The sequence below is a fragment of the Rhinatrema bivittatum genome, chromosome 6 (assembly GCF_901001135.1).
Source record: "Rhinatrema bivittatum chromosome 6, aRhiBiv1.1, whole genome shotgun sequence".
Classification (NCBI taxonomy): Eukaryota; Metazoa; Chordata; class Amphibia; order Gymnophiona; family Rhinatrematidae; genus Rhinatrema; species Rhinatrema bivittatum.
This window is the reverse complement of record NC_042620.1, coordinates 196,854,235-196,872,509: the sequence shown is the minus strand read 5'-3', so window position 1 is coordinate 196,872,509 and position 18,275 is coordinate 196,854,235. Positions and strand designations below refer to the sequence as shown.

The window sequence follows — 18,275 nt, the reverse complement described above, 5'->3', positions numbered from 1 at the left end:
TTCTTCTCCCCTTCCCCCTTCTCACTTTCTTCTCCCCTTTCTTCTCCCTTCTCCTTTTCTTTCTACCTCCCTCCCTCCTCCCTCCCTCCCTCCTTAAATAAATGTTCATACTGTTTGATTTTGTAAAATATGTGCATAAGAGGAGGCATAACTGTATGTGAGTGAATGTGCGTGCATGCTTTGCCAATTACCTGAGTGCTTTCAAAGCACAATTACACATGAAAGTTCACTCTGAAAGCAGTTGGTAAGCTCTGCATGTGGAATGTACTGCTATATATGGGTTGTTTGAAAATTACCCTCCTAAACAAATAGTTGTGGACAGAAAAAATGTTAAGCTGCTATAAGAGAAATAAAATATCTTTGGGTGCAAAAGACATCAGATTTGGGTCCAAGATGAAGTGAGAACAGATCCACAAAAAAGGAAGCTCACATGAAAAATTGTTCCCTCTCCCACTCTCCCATTTAGCATGGTGTGGCAGGGGATTATTTATGTAAATACTAATGTGATCATTTGTGGTGGATTAAAAGAGTAGGGAGATCAAACTGGGGGAGGGGGCACTGCTCCCTGCCCCACCCCCCCATCCAACATCAGGTCTGGAGCTAAAGGAAGCCAGCAAGTTTGATACCTCCAGGCCCCGATAGCGCTTGAGGGGCAGCGGTTGTGTATGCACAGGCAGAGGAGCAGCCTCGATCCCAGAAAGGAGGGTAACTAAGGAAGAGCCGTGCTGCCAGTGCCGTGGTGGACAGCGACTTCAGAGCTGAGGCAAGACAGCAGCAAAGAGCATTTTTGACAGATCCTGCCATTGAAATCCTGCCTGTTAAGTTTGGAAGGAGGGGGACTTGGAAGCTGATTTGGCTGCTGGAGTCAGCAGGGTGAAGCACAGAAACCCAAACAGAGAATCTCTGGGTAAGAGTACTCTGCCAGTTGGAATAGGTGATTCTTCAGATGATCTGAAAAGGTAAGTTGGTATTTTGATTTATGAAAATATGGCAGTACTGCTGATTAAAATAAAACATGGGGAGGGGGATTGTGGGGGTTTCCTCTTGCCTTTTTGTACCTTCATCTCCATTAGAGCCAGGGCTGGTGTCTGGCACCATGAACCTTCATTCACAACTACCCAGGCATTTTTTTCATTTCATTTCATTTCATTTTTAATTTTCATTTATTAGTATTTATTAGGGATGTGCATTCGTTTTAAATGAAACAGACAATGGCAACAAAATTGTCTCTTTCAGCTTGTTTCGGGAGCACCACAAAATGAAAGAAAAAAAAGATAAAAATTAGTATTTTGTGTGCATATTATCTCGAGGTGAGGTTTTGGAGGTGGTCTTGGGTTTGGGGGCCGTTTACATGCACAGTCAGATATACGAACAGCAAGGTACACATCAGTGAAGATTTGATGTGATTTGGAGTGAGGAAAGGTACACAAAGATGAGATTTGTACAGTGTACTTTCACCCTAGCATGATGCACTCTCTACCTAGCTGCTATCAAGCTAGGGCGAGAGTACATTGTACAAATCTCATCTTTGTGTACCTTTCCTCACTCCAAATCACATCAAATCTTCACTGATGTGTACTGTGTTGTTTGTACATCTGGCTGTGCATGTAAATCTTCCCCCAAACCCTAGACCACCACCAAAACCTCACCTTGACTTACTAGTTGCACCTCCTACAGTGGTATAAATAGTTGACTAGTATGAGACCCTTTTAAACAGTCTCTCTCTCTTTCTCTCAATAAATTTAGTGCATATTGTAGTATCTAAAAAATTACCTACCCATACCCCTTTTTTGTTATCACAGGCACTATTCATGCAAAATTTATAGGTCTTAGTTTGGTCATTGCATTAATGGTCCTGGGCTAGAACATGGTTGCTCCCAGAATCCTACAATCATGGGTTCTGAATCTGGCTTCAGGTGTCTCCCTTAAGAAATACTCATTACTCATGACCTCTCCCTCTCCCGGGGGCTGTGAACATTGCCTCTACAGGATCCCTAGCTGACCTGGGGAGCATAAAACCCGACTCAGAGATTGAATCAGGGACCTTCCCCATGCTAGTGCACAGCACTTGCCACCAAAGCACCATGTTTTAATTTAATTCATTAAATTGCTCCTTCAGAAGTTCAATTGCCATGGTGTGTTACATACATGCAGCAGGCATAGTGTAAGCTTTATGATTATTCACAATAATGTATCTTTTAAATATCATGGCATGTCTCATCAATATGACAAATCCAGTCACTCTCAGTCAGTACTTACAAGAGTTTTCCAATCTTTCTTTTTAAGAGTTTTCTTTCCATGAATGTATGACACTTCCAGGTATCAAAATCCTGTAGCCAGCAGTATAACGTGAGCCACTTGCTATGCCCACTAAGAAAAAGCAACAAAAAGATAGGGAATGAAATGAGTGAGTCACATACAAACTGGTTCTCCCATCATTTCAGGAGAATGGCCCGTCACTATTTATAGACTACAATAATGTACTCATTGGAACACAATGGCAACAAAACTTTTAAAATAGGAAATAAATTGTTTTCTGGGACACTTTAATATACCATCGAGCTAACATGGAGAGAGTCATTTTGTATCTTAGTCACTTTTGACTCACATCAGTATAATCCTACTTTTAAAGCTAGAGATCTTGCCATGGTTAGAATCCCACTTCTAACCATGATCTTTATATGAAATCACAAAACACTAGGGATGTGAATCGTTTTTCAACGATTAAAATTATCGTCCGATAATGTTTATATCGTCTTAAATCGTTATAGAACACGATACAATAGAAATTCTAACGATTTATCGTTAAAAATCGTTAAATCGTGTTAGTGCGCACTAACTCGAGTTAGTGCGCACTAACTCCCCGTTAGTGCGCACTAACTCGATTTAGTGCGCACTAACTGAAAATGATACAAATAAACACTTTCCAGGTCACTGAAGGTCAGTTAGGAATGAATATGTGTTCCTATTGGCTGGCTGCCCTCTTATCTATTGATATTACCAAGGTTACCACTGAGGTGATGGTTGGGGGGATGGGAAATGGAACTGGAAACTAACGAACACCAACAGAAAATGAAACAAAGTGTTCACACTTCCCAGGTCAGTAAAGGTCACTTAGGAATGAATATGTATGTATGTATTCCTATTGGCTGGCTGTGCTCTTATCTATTGATGTTACCAATATGGTTGGGGGGATGTGAAATGGAAACAGTTGGAAGCTTGACAAAAAAAGTAATGTAATGATCAGCACTCACGTGACTAGAACTTGTTTGTTTATTATTTTTGTTAGCAGGCACCTGAAATGCTAGTGCATGTTGAATTTGCCAATCACTGTGCATTTAGAAAGGTGGTCCTGGCTGGAACTGTACACAGTTCAAATATATGTAATTGATTGTTGGTAAGTGTATTTTTTAAGTAGCCACACTGGCACCAGTATGTTTACTTTTCCTCCTACTTAACTCACTAGCTCAGCTTTGTAAGAAGGGCTTCTCTGCTTGTGTGTTGTTTTTGTTTGGTGTGAGGAGAGCAGAAACATCAGATCTTTATTCAATCTACTACAGTCATCTCTTACAGTGCCCTATCCCTATTAATACCAGGAGTGTTGTGATCTTCCTGCACACAGTGCCCTAACCCTGATACCAGTCTGAGACAGCTCCCTCCCTGCATTACTAGTGAGAGGCTGGCTTCACAGACAGGGGGGAGCTGCCTGACCCTCACTCCTGACTTCCCCCATGTCCCAGCTAGTGAATGGTGTGTGGGTGAGGGGGGGGGGGGGAGGATGGTGAAGTCTGAGACAGCTCCCTCCCTGCATTACTAGTGAGAGGCTGGCTTCACAGACAGGGGGGAGCTGCCTGACCCTCACTCCTGACTTCCCCCATGTCCCAGCTAGTGAATGGTGTGTGGGTGAGGGGGGGGGGGAGGATGGTGAAGTCTGAGACAGCTCCCTCCCTGCATTACTAGTGAGAGGCTGGCTTCACAGACAGGGGGGAGCTGCCTGACCCTCACTCCTGACTTCCCCCATGTCCCAGCTAGTGAATGGTGTGTGGGTGAGGGGGGGGGGGGAGGATGGTGAAGTCTGAGACAGCTCCCTCCCTGCATTACTAGTGAGAGGCTGGCTTCACAGACAGGGGGAGCTGCCTGACCCTCACTCCTGACTTCCCCCATGTCCCAGCTAGTGAATGGTGTGTGGGTGAGGGGGGGGGGGGGAGGATGGTGAAGTCTGAGACAGCTCCCTCCCTGCATTACTAGTGAGAGGCTGGCTTCGCAGACAGGGGGGAGCTGCCTGACCCTCACTCATGACTTCCCCCATGTCCCAGCTAGTGAATGGTGTGTGGGTGAGGGGGGGGGGGGGAGGATGGTGAAGTCTGAGACAGCTCCCTCCCTGCATTACTAGTGAGAGGCTGGCTTCACAGACAGGGGGGGCGCTGCCTGACCCTCACTCCTGACTTCCCCCATGTCCCAGCTAGTGAATGGTGTGTGGGTGAGGGGGGGGGGGGAGGATGGTGAAGTCTGAGACAGCTCCCTCCCTGCATTACTAGTGAGAGGCTGGCTTCACAGACAGGGGGGAGCTGCCTGTCCCTCACTCCTGACTTCCCCCATGTCCCAGCTAGTGAATGGTGTGTGGGTGAGGGGGGGGGGGTGGATGGTGAAGTCTGAGACAGCTCCCTCCCTGCATTACTAGTGAGAGGCTGGCTTCACAGACAGGGGGGAGCTGCCTGACCCTCACTCCTGACTTCCCCCATGTCCCAGCTAGTGAATGGTGTGTGGGTGAGGGGGGGGGGAGGATGGTGAAGTCTGAGACAGCTCCCTCCCTGCATTACTAGTGAGAGGCTGGCTTCACAGACAGGGGGGAGCTGCCTGACCCTCACTCCTGACTTCCCCCATGTCCCAGCTAGTGAATGGTGTGTGGGTGAGGGGGGGGGGAGGATGGTGAAGTCTGAGACAGCTCCCTCCCTGCATTACTAGTGAGAGGCTGGCTTCACAGACAGGGGGGAGCTGCCTGACCCTCACTCCTGACTTCCCCCATGTCCCAGCTAGTGAATGGTGTGTGGGTGAGGGGGGGGGGGAGGATGGTGAAGTCTGAGACAGCTCCCTCCCTGCATTACTAGTGAGAGGCTGGCTTCGCAGACAGGGGGGAGCTGCCTGACCCTCACTCCTGACTTCCCCCATGTCCCAGCTAGTGAATGGTGTGTGGGTGAGGGGGGGGGGGAGGATGGTGAAGTCTGAGACAGCTCCCTCCCTGCATTACTAGTGAGAGGCTGGCTTCACAGACAGGGGGGAGCTGCCTGACCCTCACTCCTGACTTCCCCCATGTCCCAGCTAGTGAATGGTGTGTGGGTGAGGGGGGGGGGAGGATGGTGAAGTCTGAGACAGCTCCCTCCCTGCATTACTAGTGAGAGGCTGGCTTCACAGACAGGGGGGAGCTGCCTGTCCCTCACTCCTGACTTCCCCCATGTCCCAGCTAGTGAATGGTGTGTGGGTGAGGGGGGGGGGTGGATGGTGAAGTCTGAGACAGCTCCCTCCCTGCATTACTAGTGAGAGGCTGGCTTCACAGACAGGGGGGAGCTGCCTGACCCTCACTCCTCCGGGGTATTGTGATCTTCCTGCACACAGTGCCCTATCCCTGATACCAGGGGTGTTGTGATCTTCCTGCATGCAGTGCCCTATCCCTATTAATACCAGGAGTGTTGTGATCTTCCTGCATGCAGTGCCCTATCCCTGATATCGGGATGTGTGCAAGAAGATCACAACACCCCCGGTATCAGGAATAGGGCACTGCGTGCAGGAAGATCACAACACCCCCAGTATCAGGAATAGGGCACTGTGTGCAGGAAGATCACAACACCCCTGGTATTAGGGATAGGGCACTGTGTGCAGGAAGATCACAACACTCCTGGTATTAATAGGGATAGGGCACTGTGTGCAGGAAGATCACAATACCCCTGGTATCAGGGTTAGGGCACAAGTTCTAGTCACATTGACTGATCACATTACTTGTTTTGTCAAGCTACCAACTGTTTCCATTTCCCATCCCCCATATACTGTCAGTAGGAAACTTGGTAACATGAATAAATAAGAGGGCAGCCAATAGGAATACATATTCATTCCTAAACTGACCTTAACTGACCTGAAAAGTGTCAAATTGTATCATTTTCAGTTAGTGCGCACTAACTCCCAGTTAGTGCGCACTAACTCCCGTTAGTGCGCACTAACTCAAGTTAGTGCGCACTAATCGGAAAAAAACGATTTTTAACGATTTTTTAACTAAAAAATCGTGCCTAAGACGATTTTCTTGCCCTGCCACACGATTTCTATCGTTAAGACGATATGGAAAACGATTCACATCCCTACAAAACACAGCCCTTTCAATGCTTCTTTATATTCTGGAGTGGTTCCAAAAAACTGGAGCAAGGCACTTGTGGTTCCTATAAAAGTGGAAGTAAGAAGGAGACAGAACTACAGGCTAATTAGTCTAACCTCTGTGGTGAATAAATTAATGGATTCACTGCTAAAACAAGGGATAGTGCATCCAATGGATTACAAGATCTGAGGCAGCATGGTTTTATCAGAGCTAGGTCTTGACAGGTGAATCTAATCCATTTTTTTGACTAGGTAACTAGACAGTTAGATGAGGGGAGAGCTCTAGATGTAGTGTACTTGATTCCAGCAAAGACTGAGTGACTAGGTAGCTTATAAACAAACTGCCCTAGGTATGGACCCAAAAATGAATAACTGGATTAGAAACTAATTGAACAGAGGCAACAAAGGGTTGTGGTAAACATGGAAAGGGGGGGTTACCAGTGGTGAGCCACAGAGATCAGTTCTCAATCCAGTTCTGTTCAACATTTTCATTAGCAATATTACAGAAGGGCTATCGGGAAAGGTTTGGCTAAATCATCCATCCCACCACCTGAAACTGCATAATGAATATCCGATATTTTGTTACACGGGAAAATGGCAAATCTATCCTAATCTCTGAGGTTGGAGGACAGGTGGACACAAATCTGAGTCTTCACACATATTTTTGATATTCTACAAAGCTCTTTAACAACGTTAGTAGATTTAGAGACTTGCAAAAAATAAAATACCTTTTTTTACACAATGATTTCCTGTTTCTTGGTTTAGTTCAAGATGTAGACTAGACTATGCAGTGCAACGATGGGAAAACAGAAACACCACCATTCCATCAAATAAAATCAAGAAATATAAAACATCAATAACATTAAAACCTTACTAATAAAAATAAATATTTCAAAAAAGCTGACAAATAGAATAACATCCAGTAATTAAAAACTCATATAAAATGTAAAACTTTTCCATAAACCAAAAAAATATTTTAAAAACAGCAGACACATCAAATAACACCCAATAATTAAAATACGTATATCCCCCTTCTCTATGCCTGGGAACATTTGATTTCCGGTTGCCCTGATGATGTCGTGGATTCGTGGGAGTGGGGGGAGCATGGCAGTGTTGGTTGTTACGTGTACAAACTTTCCCTTCCCACAAACACACATACTCCCCCCCCCCCCAAACACATACACACTCTGTCCCCCCAGCACACACACACACACACACACTGTCTTCCCCCCAACATACACACACATACAAACAGTCGCTCACTATCCGCCCCCAGGTACACATACATACTCAGTCTCACTCTCTGGAAGTGCAAGCAGTAGCAGCCTCATCTCTCAGCCAGCACGGCCCACAGGACTCCTCCTGTTTTTATGGGCAATGCAGGATGAGGCTGCTGCTCCTGCTGCTTTTCTCACCTCAGGCTAAATACTGCTCAGGCTCCTGCTTTGCCTGATTTCTTGGGCCTCACACTCTGAACACTGCTTGATCTTCTGCTTTTTTGCTTTTATTCAGCCACGTAGTAGGCCTGACACCACCTGGCCTCCTGCACCTTCACCATTTTTCAACCCCGACAGTTCAAGGCCTCCTGCGTCTCCACCTTCCTTCAGCCTGACGCTGTTCCATAGCTGCAACAGCCAGCTCCTGCCACTGCAATGGCATTTTCTTCATCCCACTGCCGCGGGTCCACGACCCCACTTCTTTTTCAGGGACCGCACTAGTGGGATGAAGGAAATGCCCTCAGCCTTCATTTGCCAGCACCCAAGCGAAGTGGATGCTCTTCTCTGGGCAGGTGGGGTAGGAGATTTTGGGCAGGGAACCTCTCTTGGTACCTTCTGCTCTGTTTGAAGGGATGGAGGGAGTTTGGGAGGGAGGGGTGGTGGTCCTGCCTGCTCTTCCCAGCATAGCTCTATTTAGCCAAGAGTATGCTGATTATGCAGCCAGCGCCTCTTGTTTCTTCTGCGGCACAAAGATCAAATGTTAGCTAATTCAACCACGGGGGCCTCCATATTATGGAACACAATGCAATGCAAACAACTCTGCAGGAACGATAGAAGAGGAGCCGACACTGGGCAGGAGGCGGCAGTTTAGCCTGGACGAGAGAGATGCTGGGTAGACCCTCATCCAGTTGCGCTTGGAGGGCTAAAATACAAACAATTTCCAGACATTTCATCCTCCTTCCTGGCGTCCAGACAGTCTTCCTAATTTCTGTACAGTCCAGAGGAAATCCGGACAGTTGGCAACCCTAGTTGTTAGATGTAATTCTCTACAAAGTTCTGACCATCATGCATAAATCCTTATACAACTCAGCCCCAATGGATCTTACATATCAGCTACGCACCAACAAATCCACGAGTCCGATCAGAAAAGCTTACCAAGGCACCCTTTTCGTCCCTCAAACCAAAACCTCGCTAAGTAATAGGGCAATATCCACTGCAGGTCCTACTCATTGGAACACACTCCCATCAGAACTCAGACAAGACCCCTGCCAGATTTCATTCAAGAAAAAACTGAAAACATGGCTTTTCAGCCTAGCATTTCCTTGATGGCCCACAATGTACTTCCCTCGACAACCTTGATTTGTTTTATATTTTATTAATTCACCCTTAAACCCTCCCCCATACTCCAACTTTCTGATCCACTGTTCCCCCCCATCCTCTTTCCACTGTTCCCTTCCCCGCGTCCGCCCTCCGACTCCCCCCCCCCCCCCCACCCTGTTCTCCATCTCAATCGAGACTATTATACGCTTGATTTCGTTTTAACGTTGATGGCTTTTTTGCTTACATCTTGTATAAGAAGTTTACTTTTAATACCTTGTTGCCAAAAGTTTTTTAAATATTCTTCGTTCTATGTAATGCTCACAAGCTCAATTATTTGTACTATGTTCTTCGTTCCATGTAATGTTCTTAGGCAAGTTTATTGTTTCACTGTAAACCGGTTTGATTTGCATCCAATGCAAGAAGATCGGTATATAAAAAACCAAAAATAAATAAAATAAATAAAATGTAATACTAGTAAGAAGTGAGACTGAGTTATTACAGAAATTTCCCAAATAATAAAAGGAATACATATTGGACTAACATACATTTCTGACTAGCTTATGAGTGTCCTGTCTGTACAGGTGTTTTTTTGTTTATTCACTATTGTCCTGCTTTTACAGTGCCCTGCTTCCACAGCAGTCTTTCTGTTTCTAATGCTGTGGTCATGCTTTTATTCTGCATACTGTTTTTCTTTGTTTATTGTTATACTGCAACTGGTGGTCAGCTTGCATGTTTATTGTTTCTGTTATATTCAGTGCAGCTGGCTTTAAAGAGTTAACCTCTGACTTGGAAGCAGAGGATCCTGTGGATCTTGGTGTTTTTCCTCATCTGTGTCCAGTAAGCTCTGGACAGACCTGTATCCTTCAGCAGCTAATCTGGCTAGCCCTGCAGCATCATCCTTATTTTACCTGTCTTTATTTCTGTGGCACAGAGTGTTCTGGTTTCTGTTATCTCCGGTTTATGCCCAATAAGATTTTATTTGTTTTGTCTGTTAATAAAATTTGGAGTTGATGAAGAGGCTTAATCTGTCTAGGAGTAAAGTCCGAGTTAAACATAGGAAATGCGTAGCAGAGACAGAATAATGAGAGCTACATTCCCTTCAACAAATGAAAGCAAAATATGAAGGGTAATGCAAATGATATTGTTCAAATGTACAAGTAAATCTCAGGATACATCTAATTGTGATTATAAAGTAAAAGAGTGGTGGAGGGAGGTGGGGGAGTAATTTGTTTAAACAGTGAGAAGATTGATCCAGAGACAGCAGGATTATGTCTGGTAGTAGGTGTGGAAATTTAGGTCCCTATTAAGGCCTTTTGTGTTTGTTTTCAAGTGTCTGATCATTTTATTTTCAAATGTTTTATATTCTTGGATGGATTCTTAAGCTCCCTTTTAATATCTTGATCATTGATTACAGTGGTCTGGTCCAGTAAATAATAATATATAGCAGCGATTTTCAACTGCTGTGATGCGACACACTGGCGTATTTTACCAAGCACTGGCAGCTATGTCGCGGCTTCCAGTGTTTCCACTGCTCGGTTGTGTTTCCCTTCTCCCTTCTTCCTGCCCCCACTGGCCAATCAGAAACTTTTTCCCTTCTTCCTGCCAGTGGGAACAATAAGAAGGGAGGAAACCTCCGATTGGCTGGTGGGGCAGGAAGAAGGGGCATCCTATAACGAAGAAGCCCAACTCCGTGAAGCAAGACCACCATGGGATCTCATCCCTGTGGTGGCAAAGAGGAAGCCCAACCCCGCTGAAGCTTTGCTGCCATGGGAACTCATCCCCGTGGCAGTGAAGAGGAAGCCCAACCTCGCAAAGCAAGGCCGCCACAGGAGCCTATCTTTGTGGCAGTGAAAAAAAAGGCCTGCCGGGGTAAACCGTAGCGCAACTGGAGCCCATCCCTGCAGCAAAGGAAGAAGAGGTTTGGCGGTGAGGCCTGGTGCGTGTGTGTGAATGGGAGCCTGGGTGTGGGTGTGTGTGTGAATGGGAGCCTGGGTGTGGGTTTTGTGTGTGTGTGTGTATGTGAGTGACTGTGAGCCTGAGTGTGGGTGTTTGTGTGTGTATGTGAGAATGAGAGCCTGGGTGTGGGTGTGAGGATGTGTGTCTGTATGTGAATGGGAGCCTGGGTGTGGGCATTTGTGTGTGTTTGTGACTGGGAGCTTGGGTGTGGGTGTTTGTGTGTGTGTGAATGGGAGCCTGGGTGCGTGAGTGAGAGCTTGTGTGTGTGCGTGTGTTAGAATGGGAGAAAAAGCTTTTGTGTGTTATTGAGAGCTTGTATGTAAGTGAGAGAGCATGTGTTTAAGAGACAGAGACTGGTCAGGGAGGTGACTGGTGTATGTGTGAGAGATAGAGACTGGTCAGAGAGTTGACTGATGTGTGTGTGAGAGTCAGAGACTGTTTGTGGGCCATGAGGATCAAGAGGACAGAGCTTCAGCAGCCACTGCTGCTTCTGGTGAGTGCTTTTGGCCTGCAAGGGAAAGGAGTAGGAGAGTTGCTGGAGAGGGTAAGTAAAGGTAGCTTTTACAGTTTATTTTTCTTGATTGACCTCCTTTTTAATGATTGAGTATTATATGATGTCTGCTGTTTTGAAATATTTAATTGAAATTTAGCCATTTTAAAATAATTTTTATGAGTTTTTAATTGTTGGATGTTATTCTGTTCATCGGTTGTTTTGTAACATTTATTAGTATAGCTTTACAATTATTTTGGTGTGGGGGATCTATAGCATAAGAACATATGAAAATGCCATACTGGGTCAGACAAAGGGTCCATCAAGCCCAGCATCCTGTTTCCAACAGTGGCCAATCCAGGCCATAAGAACCTGGCAAGTACCCAAAAACTAAGTCTATTCCATGTTACCATTGCTAACGGCAGTGGCTATTCTCTAAGTGAACTTAATAGCAGGTAATGGACTTCTCCTCCAAGAACCTATCCAATCCTTTTTTAAACATCACTATACTAACTGCACTAACCACATCCTCTGGCAACAAATTCCAGAGTTTAATTGTGTGTTGATTAAAAAAGAACTTTCTCCGATTAGTTTTAAATGTGCCCCATGCTAACTTCACGGAATGCCCCCTAGTCTTTCATCTATCCGAAAGAGTAAATAACCAATTCTAGACCTCTCATAATTTTAAACATCTCTATCATATCCCCCCTCAGCCGTCTGTTCTCCAAGCTGAAAAGTCCTAACCTCTTTAGTCTTTCCTCATAGGGGAGCTGTTCCATTCCCCTTATCATTTTGGTAGCCCTTCTCTGTACCTTCTCCATCGCAATTATATCTTTTTTGAGATGTGGCGAGCAGAATTGTACACAGTACTCAAGGTGCAGTCTCACCATGGAGCGATACAGAGGCATTATGACATTTTCCGTTTTATTCACCATTCCCTTTCTAATAATTCCCAACATTCTGTTTGCTTTTTTGACTGCCGCAGCACACTGAACCGACGATTTCAATGTGTTATCCACTATGATGCCTAGATCTCTTTCTTGGGTTGTAGCACCTAATATGGAACCCAACATTGTGTAATTATAGCAGGGGTTATTTTTCCCTATATACATCACCTTGCACTTATTAATTTCACCTTGCACACATTAAATTTCATCTGCCATTTTGATGCCCAATTTTCCAGTCTCACAAGGTCTTCCTGCAATTTATCACAATCTGCTTGTGATTTAACTACTCTGAACAATTATGTGTCATCTGCAAATTTAATTACCTCACTCGTCATATTTCTTTCCAGATCATTTATAAATATATTGAAAAGTAAGGGTCCCAATACAGCTTGGCTTTTTCTGGTTTCCTAATAAGAGGTGTATTAGTGTTTAGGGCCTTGTTAAATATTTGTAGTGTTGCCTTTCATAGATAGGGTTGTCATTTGTTCCATAATGCAGGTGTAACTTTATGCGAGTTAGTTTGTGTGCATTATTGCACATCCTGGGACTATGTTAGGTGCTATATTTCTCTTTCCATTTCTCCAGGTTTGCATGCAGAGTGGCTTTTTTGGTTTTCCATTCCAGTTTGTCTCCATATTTATAATTTGTGGTCTTTCTGTACTTGATGAAGGTCAGTTCTTGTGTGAGATCAAGGTGGGGTATTTTACTAGCATGTAGGCATTTGTATCAATCTTATTTGTTGTGTTTTCTCAATAGGACATGCATTAGTGGCAAATTACTGTCTTTTCACAAGGAGGGCTATTGTGACTGGCAGTAAAGGAAGTTTATTTTGCTTTTACTGAGATGTCATCAGAACCAGAATATCTTTTTTGTATGGTGAGTTGTATGGGTAATGCCCTAGTTCTGCTCTGCATCATTGTTGGGGGTCAAGGGGGTTCCTGTGGCCGTAGAGTGTATGTTTACATTTTGCCCCGTGACGGTCACATGTTCAGTATGTCACACATGTGAGAACCATCTGTCAGGTATGTCCCAGTCAAAAAAAGGTTGAGAACCACTGATATAGAGGTTCATATTCAGCCATGGAACAAGTAGTTAAGTTAGCCAGATATAGCTAACTGGCTAGCTTAATGGCGATATTCCTGGTGATCTTAAAGTTAGCCGGTTATGTTAAACCTTATGTAGCTAACTCTGGCCTGCCCCAAAACACCTCTTTCCCACCCTTGGAACTCCTCTGACTTATGCGTCTTATTTAGCCACAAAAGGCTCTCAATATAGCCATGTAGCCATTTAAACGGATAGCTTTTCAGTTATCCATCTAAATGGTTTCTGAATATCGGCTTCATAATTTTTAACCTGCCTTTCCAAAGGTAGCTTTCAGAATTATTAGAATTCAGGTACAATAATTCCTTGTCCCAAAGAGATTACAGTATAACTGTGTATTTGAGGCAATGGGAGATAAAGTAATTTGACCAAAGTCACAAGGCATATCAGTGGGGAACTGGGATTTGAACCCTGATTTCATCTCAGTCCATGGCTCTAACCACTAGGTCACTCCTTCCATTTGGAAAAAAATATCCCCCCACCAAAATGTTACCTTGCTCTTCTCGTGTCTGTGTAGCTTTATTCTTGTTTTTAACTTCTGACCAATTTCATCAAAGGAGCATCCCTCTTCATATTTATTTATTTATTTCCACGTGATAGTCTGTCTTTTCCTAGGAAAGGCACAAGGTGGATTACAAAGAAGTACATCCTTTTGAGAGGGGGGAAGGGTGACATAAGAAATAAAACTGGGAATTGAACAATTCAAAACCCTATGGGTAGCAATACACAGTGTATACTGATTTCATAGTTTAGGGCAGGCAGATAACTAGCAACAATTTAAGAGTTGGATGCTACATCAAAATACATATTATATAAATATATAGAAATTGGCGGGGAGACATGAATAGGATTCATTTATTATGAATGTCTCTCTCATGTGGGTAACTGGGGGGTTCCGTGATATATATTAAAAATCTCCAAGAAGTTTGCAATAATTAAAGCAATAAACATGTAAATATAATCATAACAATAAAAAAATTACAAATAAAACAAATTAAGAAAATTTAATTTAAAAATAAAAATAATAAATATAAACCCCTATCCCATACTCCACAACCCTAACTCTGAAAAACAATTTCTTAATTCCCAAACCATTTAATCATCCTACTGATCCCACCGTCAGGTCCCGAATACCTCCCATACCATATATTCTCTGCCAAAAGCATTCACAAAGCCTTTCAATAGCTTGCAAAACTTCAAATGAATATTATCTTACTGTATTTCCAAAGGCACCCTATTCCACGAAATAGGCACAGCATGACTAAAAGCTCTGCCGTGTGAGACCACTAATCAGATCTGACACAGAGTCAGTCTTCAACAAATCTTGGCTCCAGATTTCTTGGCCTAAGATTTCTTGCAGGGATATAATTAGCCAACAGTTTCTTCAGATAACTTGGGACCTGATTATGCAAACACCTATGCATGATAGATAGCACTTTAAAATGAATGCATTGGGAAATTGAATATGTTATGATATGTGCTAGTACAGCTTTTTTTCATCGGAATTTGCAGGATTTGTTTGTTTATTTATTCATTTAATTAATTACAATATTTGTTACCCATCCTTGCATAGTTCAGCATGGAGTACATGCCAACATAGATAAAATGATAGCAATCACATTCGAAAGTAACATTAAAGGTAACATCACATTCGCTGGGTGCTTGTAGACCAAGATGGCGGCGAGAGCGGTCGCTCAGTAAGACGCTCCTGAAAGATTGTTTCCTTAACAAAGATGCCTGCTAAAAGAAAGGGCAAAATGCGGGTTTTCCCCACCGACCCGCCGCTGCCTGAACTTCAGAAACGGATTACAGAGTATACGTCCGCATTGATGGTAAAAACGGGGGATGAAATCCCCGCTGCAGCGATTGAAGAGGGAGCTTCAGCGCTGCCTGGGGAGGTTAGCCTGAGTCCCCCGGATTACCGACCTCCACCGGCGCCTGGAAAACAGGCGGCTCTCCGGCAGCAGACGCTTTCTGATGATATCACCCCCTCGTCGGCGGGGGGACACAGAGAGGGAGCAGAGGCGTCTAGCCCTAGGTTTTCCTCGAGTCTGCTGGAAACGGCAGCTATGTCGGGTCCGGAAAATCGGGAGATATTGGTATCTCCAGTTTACCCGAATGAGGAGACAAAGAGGCTTTCGGAGATTGCTACGGGGAGAGTTCCTATGCTGCCGAGGGAACAGGGAAGGGGTGAGTTCATTATCCCCCCTAAACCAGCCACGGTAACATTGGACTTATTGTGGGAGTTAGTGGCCAGTATTGGACAATTTGTGAAAGAAGCTGATGCTAGATATAACAAAATGGATATCGATATGCAAAACCTGAAACTTAAGACGGAGGATCAAATGAGAGATTTTGGAAGCAGGCTGAAAGAGGTGGAGAAAAAAACTTCACAAGTTCAAATGGTCGATGCAACATTAAGAGAAAGCTTCTTGTGTCGAAGCCAGCTCTGAATTGCTGAAAGGCACAATGAGGCTGATTGCTGAGTAAGCATCCAAGATGATTTGAGCGAGGAAAAAAAATCTGTATATCATCAGCATGTCACTTATAGTATAGCCCAAGGCTGGCAAACAAGCTTCCTTCTGGAGCTCATAGTGTGCATTATACAGGCAACATATCAACATGCATTTGGAAGTTCTTCTTAATCAGGCTGGTGGCTCCCTGGGACTATTTCTATATTTTTTGCCACATTTGTTTGATCTCTGGTTGCATCTCTTGGACTTGATGATTTTCTCTATCTTTATATTTAGCAAAGAATAGTTACTTGGTACTGGCGCTTCTAGTAGAAATTTTGTTCAATTGCTATAGCTGATTTTCTAGTATCAAACTTGTTGTTTAGTTTGGGAATGTCCCATGGGATCACTGCTATTTCATTCTTGCAGTTTTGTCAGGGTCGTGATCCCAGTGTTTGTCTGGGGCTGCAATGTTTGCAGTTTCCAGTGAATGAGTTTCCAGTGGATGCAGTTGTTATAGTGTTTACACAGTTTCAGTGGATGAGCTGTGTAAACATTGCAGTCCCAGAAAAACATAGGGTTCATGATCCTGACAGAAGGTATCTGTATCGTAAGCACAGGAATCAAATAACAGTAAAGTTTAGGAGTTTTGCTTTAAGCCTTAGACAAACTGTACATAATACTGGGAGTTGAAATGTTTTTGGTTTGCACCTCAGAAGACAGTGTCCCAGGCAGCTGGTACATGCAAAAGCGCTGACCATCCCCATCTCTCCTCGTCCTATGTTTTAGGCTCAAGTTTGTAATTAAAGCATGTACATTGGGAGCATTAAGAATGTAGTAGGTGAAATTCCGGTTAGATATCCATTATTCGAATAGAATGGGATTTTCAACAGTATGTCAAATGCAAACATTAACGTAATTTTTATGTACATACACACCACCCCCCCCACTCCCCCCCCCCACACACACATACATACACGTACACTGCAGAGCATGTACTGCCCTAGACAGAAACAGCTCATTACCTGAAATTATGTGTTGTATTTTTAAAGTTGTCTTACTTTTTGAAGTGCTCTCTCTCTCGCAGGCAGCTTGCTTTGGATAGAAACCTCTGTGGATGCTTCTCTTCTATATCTGCTTCTGTGACTGTGCCTCGGGGAATCCTGGAAACTTCTCCATGACAGCCTGAGCCTTTTCCCTGTTGCTAAGAAACCAGGTTAACTTTCAAATATATAAGAACAAAGCGCTCTCTCTATCAGGTCAAGCTCTGGATTTAAGTTACTTTTTTTTTCTTCGTGCCTAAGCATTGAGTTTCCCAGCTGAATACGCAATATGAAATATTGATGACCAACTGACCAGGTATTATAGGTCTGTCTCCCCCTCTTTTGGTGAATAGAGATAGTCAAAAACACCTGAAGTTATATTTTACAGAGAGCTAAATGACCACTGCTACTTAAAAATAAATTAAAAGAAAAGTTATCACTATGGAGCTCACCACCGAATCCCATAGCTATAAAAGAAAGGACCCCAAGTCTTCCAATAGTAGTTATGTATCTAAAATAACAGCAGGGACATCACAGCATGTTCTTCATAGTAACCAAAATGTATTATTATAATGCCATAATTGCAGCTGACATTTTGGTCAACTCTTGGACTGTCATCAAGGTAAACACATACTACAGTAATATTCAAAACAATAAAGATGTGAGGTCAGTGTCAGTTACCTGGGTGCAAAATCAGTGAGAGAGACTAATAGAAACAGTGTTAACCAGTTTGAGGAGATTTACTATTTACAAATTAGGGGTACCATTATAGGATACAATAAAGTACCTATTCTGTCCTGTGCCTGTCCTTGGATCCAGTCCTGCATTGTAGCTGCACTCTGTTCCAGTTCACGCTCCTGTTCTTGCCTGCACTCTGTTCTAGTTCAAGTTCCAGTCCTTACCTGTACTCACCATGATATACTGCTATCCCAGCCAAGCCCTGCTGGCCCCCAGGTGCCAAGGGCTCAACCTGCGGGAGAGGGGATGACTAGGCAGAAGACCAGCCCATGCCTTGACCTGCCGACCTAAACTACTTCTTGGCTGGTGTATCCTGAGCCCAGTCCAGCCAGTCATGACAATTAGTGCTGTCAATTGCTCTGTATATTTTTGGGGAAATAATTTCTGCGGTTTGAAAATAATATAACTACACTTTTATGTCCTATTCCCCATCCCCGGCTTCTGAATGAGTAGAAATATGAAATAGTTGAGAATAGTTGTTCTATATGCAGATTTCTGTTTGGGCCTTTTTTTTTTGTCTGATTGGTTGCTTTGTAATGAAAATGGCAGCTGGAAGCAACTTTTAGTTTTTCAGCTAGTTATATATCAGGGCAAGTCAATGAATAAGATGAACTGAAGTTGTTTTCATGCTGTCCTTAAATTTGCCTTAT

The 18,275-nt window shown here is 43.8% G+C and overlaps 1 long non-coding RNA gene across 2 annotated transcripts in view; it reads right to left on the bottom strand.

Moving 5' to 3' along the window:
• Nucleotides 1–2,258: 2,258 nt before the first annotated feature.
• LOC115093251 overlaps nt 2,259–18,275 on the bottom strand; it is a 28,590-nt gene continuing 12,573 nt past the window's right edge. For both annotated transcript variants that reach the window (XR_003857248.1, XR_003857249.1), the window contains exons 2-4: nt 16,906–17,048; nt 13,885–14,002; nt 2,259–2,370 (exon numbers count right to left, since the gene is read on the bottom strand). This is a non-coding gene — a long non-coding RNA (uncharacterized LOC115093251). The remainder of the gene's footprint in view (nt 2,371–13,884; nt 14,003–16,905; nt 17,049–18,275) is intronic.